Genomic DNA, 7,601 nt, shown 5'->3' on the forward strand with positions numbered 1-7,601 from the left:
GAGAATTACTCAGCCATTAAAAAGAATACATTTGAATCAGTTCTAATGAGATGGATGAAACTGGAGCCGACTATACAGAGTGAAGTAAGCCAGAAAGAAACACCAATACAGTATACTGACACATATATATGGAATTTAGAAAGATGGTAATGATGACCCTGTATACGAGACAGCAAAAGAGACACAGATGTATAGAATGGACTTTTGGATTCTGTGGGATAGGGAGAGGGTGGGATGATTTGGGAGAATGGCATTGAAACATGTATACTATCATGTAAGAAATGAATCCAAGTCTATGTTCGATACAGGATACTGGATGCTTGAAGTGGGTGCATGGGGATGATCCAGAGAGATGATATGGGGTGGGAGGTGAGAGGGGGATTCAGGATTGGGAACTCATATACACCTGTGGCGGATTCATGTTAATGTATGGCAAAACCAATACAATATTGTAAAGTAAAATAAAGTAAAAAAAAAAAAAAACCCTTTCCTTCAAATTGCACAGTAATTGTGATATAAGATCCTCATAGGAGATAATTAGTCCCTAGATAAATCTGATTTAGCTCTATCTAAAAGTAATAATGATTTAAATGTAGACATAATCTAGAGATTAAAATGGAGCAAGATTCATGATAAAATAGATTAGAATTGACAGATACTGTGAGGTAAGGGCCTTGGAGAAATACTTGACAAAATAATAATTGTTTGCTAGGCAAGCAAATATGCCTAATTAAGTGCATGCTAAGTCGCTCAGTTGTGACTGACTCTGCAATCCTCTGTACTGTAGCCTGCCAGGCTCATCTGTCCATGGGATTCTCCAGGCAAGAATACTGGAGTGGGTTGCCATGCCCTTCTCCAGAAGATCTTCCCAACCTAGGGACTGAACTCCTGTCTCCTGCACTGCAGGCAGATTCTTTACCATGAGCCACCAGGAAAGACCCTAGTTAAGTGATACATATTCTGTTCTAAGAAACAACTGGATGTCTTATTTTTTTATGTCAAGAATACTACTTTTTCCACTCCAGTCAGTCATTTACAGGCCAATAAAGAAGTAAATGATAATTAAAATGTGAGGCTTTATAAAGATATGCTCAGATTATTACTAAATTCCATTTATTATTATGAGAGGATAAATGCTTCAACACCATGCATTTCTGGGATTAGAAACTTGGTTTTTGTCTTCTTTAAAAATTTTTTTTGTATATGTATATTGTATTAGTCATCTTAGATAAAAGTTTTAATTTCAATTGTTCTTAATTTTTCCATTCGAGAAACTGAGAAGCCATGTAATACATATTTTTTCTTATTTGGTTGATTTTTTGGGTTTGTGATGATCCGAACATTTCCTCTGTACTTTTTAAATGGAATTTACCTCATATGAAGAGTTGACTCATTGGAAAAGACTCTGATGCTGGGAGGGATTGGGGACAGGAGGAGAAGGGGACGACAGAGGATGAGATGGCTGGATGGCATCACCGACTCGATGGACGTGAGTTTGAATGAACTCCGGGAGTTGGTGACGGACAAGGAGGTCTGGTGTGCTGCAATTTATGGGGTTGCAGAGAGTTGGACATGATTGAGCGACTGAACTGAACTGAACTGAGAGAATTTTATCTCTTCTCATTCTCCAAATTGCTTTAGTACACAAGAATTGGACCTCCAACTGGAATTTAAGGAGTTATAACTCAAGTCTTTGGTGATATACTGTTTTGTTTATATCTCATTTATGGGAAAAGCAGAATCCTTTGTCCCTTCAAAAGCAGACATAAAAGCCTATCAATTCCTATCTTCATTTGCTGTTGCAGTAGGGAGTCTGTATTTAAGGGTTACTTCAAACGTTCACTTAGCTTTTTGAAAATATTGAAAACCATGAATTGTAGGCTTTAAAATGATATTATGGAATATGAATTACATATTTACTCTAATTAATAGTTATAAGTTTTTGAAGAATGCTTAAAACTGTATATGATTGAAACTATAATAAACTAAACTATCTACAAAAGGATGGGGGATGATATCAAGTGTGATAATAATTGTGTTAGGAATGGGGAGATTTTGAGTGATTCATACACTTCCAAATGTTCTAGACTTTTAATAAACCTGTTATGTTGTTTCATATTTGCCCATCTAAAATTTTAGTTATGTTACTTATAATACCATACATTTACATTTAAAATCTTTGTTTTAATTAATTAAAATTTTTTTTTTTACTTTACTATATTGTATTGGTTTTGCCATACATCAACATGAATCCACCACGGGTGTACACGTGTTCCCAATCCTGAACCCCCCTCCCACCTCCTTCCCCATACCATCCCTCTGGGTCATCCCAGTGCACCAGCCCCAAGCATATGTATCCTGCATCGAACCTGGACTGGCAATTCATTTCTTACATTTAAAATATTAAGTTAAAAGTCTGTGAGCAACCTAGAGTGGTGGGAAGAGATGGTGCCAGGGAGGTTTAAGAGGGTGGGGACATATGGGCACCTCTGGCTGATTCATGTTGATGTATGGCAGAGACCAATACAATATTGTGAAACAAGTATCCTTCAATTAAAAATAAATAAATAAATTTACTTTAAAAGTCTGTGAGCCTAGTTTTTTAAAGATTCTAATAATATCACATAGTAAAAAATGCCTTAAGTAACACCTTTATAGTCTTTGACCTATGTCAGGACATTTTAAAATATGAAACAAACTCTGTACTTATTTTAAAGGATTATTGCAAAGGGAGGAAAAAATGATCAGTGGAAACAAAATAGCTCAGCTAATCGTTTATGAGATTTAAAAAAAAAGGAATTTAAATGGTCTGTGTATGGCCTTGTCACATGTAAGGAAAAGGGCATCACTAAAGCTCATCTATGTTGTACGGGGAAGGGTGGTTCCTTGCAGTAAGCTGCTTCCAAGACTAAAAAAGTTAGAGAACTCTTAAACTTTGCTATGTGCAAATTAATCATGGGAAATCTCACAAAAATGCAGTTGGAAAGCCAAAGGGGCAGCTCTCATGCTTGATGTCAATACAGATCCTGACCTGAAGATATGTTTTGTGTATCTGGCAGGAAGTGACAGTAATTCATTATTAACAGGAAGAAGAAATATTTTCTCCTTCCCTGGCAATAGCTCAGGCAATGAAGACAGTTACCATTCAGCCAATAAAAAGCTGCTATACTACAAATTCCATTTCCTCCAATGTTATTTTGTTTTTAATACACCCTGCCCTGCCCCCAACTTCCCCTTCTCTATAAGTTTCCTCTCTTATGCTTTATGGGGATTGCATGTTGTTTGCCATAATTTCAAGTGTATATGTGTGCTGTTGTGTGTGTGTGTGTCCGACTCTTTGCAACTCCATGGACTGTAGCCCTCCAGGCTTCTCTGTCCATTGAATTTTCAGGCAACAATAGGGGAACAGAGTGCCATTTCCTATTCCAGGGGATCATCCCAACCCAGGGTTCAAAACCATGTTCTCCTGTGTCTATTATGTTGGCAGGAGGAGTCTTTACCACCGAGCCACCTGGGAAGCCCTTAATTCCATATAACCAAATTGCAATTCTTTGCTGCTTCTATTATTTTAGATTAACAGCTGTATTTCATGGTCACTGGGCTCAGATAACATGCATGCATGCTCATTCTTATCTGATTCTTTGTGACCCCATGGACTGTAGCTCACCAGTCTCCTCTGTCTGTGGAACTTTCCAGGCAAGAATATTGGAGTGGATTGCCGTTTGCCAAATACACCATACTCTTTATATATAGTAATGCATTACTACTCATAAATACCCATTTTACAGATAAGCAAACAAAGGCACATTTCATTAAATTAATTTGTTAAAGGACACCAAAGTGCCCAAGTTTAGTGGAGCTTTGACCCCAGGCAGTTTGGCTACAAAATTTTGGCTTTTATTATTGAGCTGAGTGACTCTTGGACTTATATTTTTAAATATACTACAAATATATTTCATGAGCATGGACAACTCTTTTTTTTTTTTTTTTTACATTTAGCAAGTTCAAAATTTTGTGAGTTTTTATGTTGTTTCTCAGTTGGTCAGTCATGTCTGACTTTTCACAACTGGATGGACTGCAGCATGCAAGGCTTCCCTGTCCTTCACCGTCACCCGGAGCTTACTCAAAACTCATGTCCATTGAATTGGTGATGCCATCCAAGTATCTCGTTTTCTTTCATCCACTTCTCCTGTGTTCAATCTGTTCCCAGATCAGAGGCTTTTCTAATGAGTCAGCTCTTATCATCAGGTGGCCAAAGAACTGGAGCGTTAGCTTCAGCATAAGTCCTTCCAATGTATAGTCATGGTTGATTCCTTTAGGATTGACTGGTGTGATCTCCTTGCAGTCCAAGGGACTCTCAAGAGTCTTCTCCAACACCACAGTTCAAAAGCATCAATCCTCTGTCACTTAGCCTTCTTTATGGTCCAACTCTCACATCCATACATGACTTCTGGAAAAACAATAGCTTTGACTATATGGACCTTTGTTGGCAAAGTAATGTCTCTGCTTTTGAATATGCTATCTAGGTTGGTCATAGCTTTTCTTCCAAGGAGCAAGTGTCTTTTAATTTTATGGTTGCAATCAACATCTGCAGTGATTTTGGAGCCCCCCAAAATAAAGCCTGTCACTGTTTCCACTGTTTCCCCATCTATTTGCCATGAAGTGATGGGATCAGATGCCATGATCTTCATTTTTTGAATGTTGAGTTTTAAGCCAGCTTTTTTACTCTCCTCTTTTCATTTCCATCAAGAGGCTCTTTAGTTTTTCTTCACTTTCTACCTTAAGGGTGGTGTCATCTGCATATCTGAGGTTATTGATATTTCTCCCAGCAATCTTAATTGCAGCTTGTGCTTCACCCAGCCTGGCATTTCACATGATATACTCTGCATATAAGTTAAATAAGCAGGGTGACAATATACATCCTTGACATACTCCTTTTCCAACTTGAAACCAATCTATTGTTCCATGTCTGGTTCTAACTGTTGCTATTTGACCTGCATACAGGTTTCTTAGGAGGCAAGTAAAGTGGTCTGGTATTCCCATCTCTTGAAGAATTTACCACAGTTTGTTGTGATCCACACAGTCAAAGACTTTAGCATAGTCAGTGAAGCAGGTATTTTTCTGGAATTCTCTTGCTTTTTCTATGATCCAATGGATGTTGGCAATTTGATCTCTGGTTCCTCTGCCTTTTCTAAAGTCAGCTTCAACATCTGGGATTTCTTGGTTCACAAACTGTTGAAGCCTAGCTTGGAGAATTTTGAGCATTACTTTGCTAGTGTGTTAGATGAGAGTAATTATGCAGTAGTTTGAACATCCTTTGGCATTGCCTGTCTTTGGGATTGGAATGAAAACTGACCTTTTCCAGTCCTGTGGCCCTTGCTAAGTTTTCCAAATTTTGTGGCATGTTGAGTGTAGCACTTTAATAACATCATCTTTTAGAATCTGAAATAGCTCAGCTGGAATCCATCACCTCACTAGCTTTGTTCATAGTGATGCTACCTAAGGCCCACTTGACTTCACATTCCAGGATGTCTGGCTCTAGGTGAGTGATCACAGCATTGTGGTTATATGGGTAATTAAGATCTTTTTTTGGTATAGTTTCTGTGTATTCTTGCCACCTCTTCTTAGTATCTTCTGCTTCTGTTAGGTCTATAACATTTCTGTCCTTTATTGTGCCTATCTTTGCATAAAATATTCCTTTGGTATCTCTAGTATTCTTGGAGAGCTCTAGTCCTTCCCATTCTATTGTTTTCCTTTACATCTTTGCATTGTTCATTTTACATTGAGGTGTAGTTGATTAACAATGTTATGATAGTTTTAGATGTACAGCAAAGTGATTCAGTTATATGTATATATGTATACATTCTTTTAAAAATTCTTTTCCCATTTGATTGTTACATAATATTGAGCAGAGTTCCTTGTACTATACTATAGGTCCTTGTTTACCCATTTTAAATATAGCAATGTGTACATGTTGATCCCAAACTCTGTAACTATCCTTTTGCCTTCCTTCCCAGCCAGCATAATCATAAATTCATTCTCTAAGTCTGTAAGTCAGTTTCTGTTTTGTAAATAAGTTCATTTGTATCATTTCTTTCTAGATTCTGCATATAAGGATATTATATGATATTTCACTTCAGTTTACTTCACTCAGTTTGACAATCTCTATTTCACTCATTTTAATGGCAGAGTAATATTCCACTTTATGTATGTACCATATATTTATCCATTCCTCAGGGACTCATATCTATAAATGAGAAATCTATGATAATCTTCAATTCATTTTTGTTCTAACAGCCTATGTGTGTATGGCTCTAAAGGAAAACTCATCAGTAACTGAATTGGTATATTTTTGTCTGTTTTGGGGAATCTTCTTTCAGCAATCTTGAATTCTTTAATCTATCCAAAAGAAAACTAACTAGCATGCTTTAAATTTTTCTGTCAAAACTGATAAGGCTCAACTTGCATTGCCTTAAATGTGTGACAGTATTTTTCACATTGAATATAATTGAGATGGACATTTTTAAAGAAGGTTCCTGAAAAACATATTTTTAATTAAAAATAATAAGTCCTAATCTCTTGTCCTCATACTATTCCATTCACACCGGCATACACTCTCAGACACATGCACACACTCAGACACAACACTAAATCTTATTGTGATCTAGCTACTTTCATTATCTTTTCACAGGAATGTTTCGACACTGAAACTGTTTTCTCTGTATAAAGAAAATGAAAGAATGTTTTTTTCTGGCCTGATTTCTTTTCACTTTTAGTGCCCAAACCTTATTCTCTGAGGAAATCTGTGATCTCCTAAGACATTGTAAGACCTGGCCAATCCTCAAGGGATTTGGAAGAGCCAGATGGCTTTATAACTAAACTTTTCCACCTGGAACATGCCCTAGCATTGCCAAAACACTACAGTATGTGAATAAATGCTCCAACCATTGTCCAGAGTTCAGCTGCCCTGTTATAGGTGCTGTGGCCCCAAATGTGACCTAAGACTTTTCTGACTAAATTTTAAGTCAGAAGACCTGAAAGCAGTAATTTATTACAACTCAGAGGAAGTTCACAGGAAAAGGCTGGTTAAAGCTGAAAGGAAAAGTGTTCTCATAGTGGCTGAATTTAAGGTCATTGAACCATTAATAATGCTTGTGCCCTTCTAGTGTGCTTCCTCTCATGATTACCATGTTAGACTTTATTTTTCACATCTTCCCACATCCTGAAGTACTGTTTTGAAGCTGATATCCTTCCTATTTTTTGAACATCTCCATTTCCACAAGCTCCCATTATTCACTTTTTCCTTTAATCCAATATTTTTATCTTTGCCAGTATTAATCCTCTACCATGGAAGGAACGGACACAAAGTTATCTAAATATTAAGTGTAACATAAATGATTTACGATAGTACTACCTAGACTCTATTATGAAAGGGAGGCAGATTCTCACATTCTTTATTTTGTAGGGATATTTGAGGATAACATATAAGATGAGAGTTATTAGGTAGTTTAGTCTCATTGCTCCTTGTACTGGGTCTATGGAGGCATTTTGCCACTTCCAACAGCAAGTTAAGTCCTTCCTGTCTTCCTGCCCCAGGACTA

This window comes from Oryx dammah, unplaced genomic scaffold (genome assembly GCF_014754425.2).
Source record: "Oryx dammah isolate SB20612 unplaced genomic scaffold, SCBI_Odam_1.1 HiC_scaffold_17, whole genome shotgun sequence".
Classification (NCBI taxonomy): Eukaryota; Metazoa; Chordata; class Mammalia; order Artiodactyla; family Bovidae; genus Oryx; species Oryx dammah.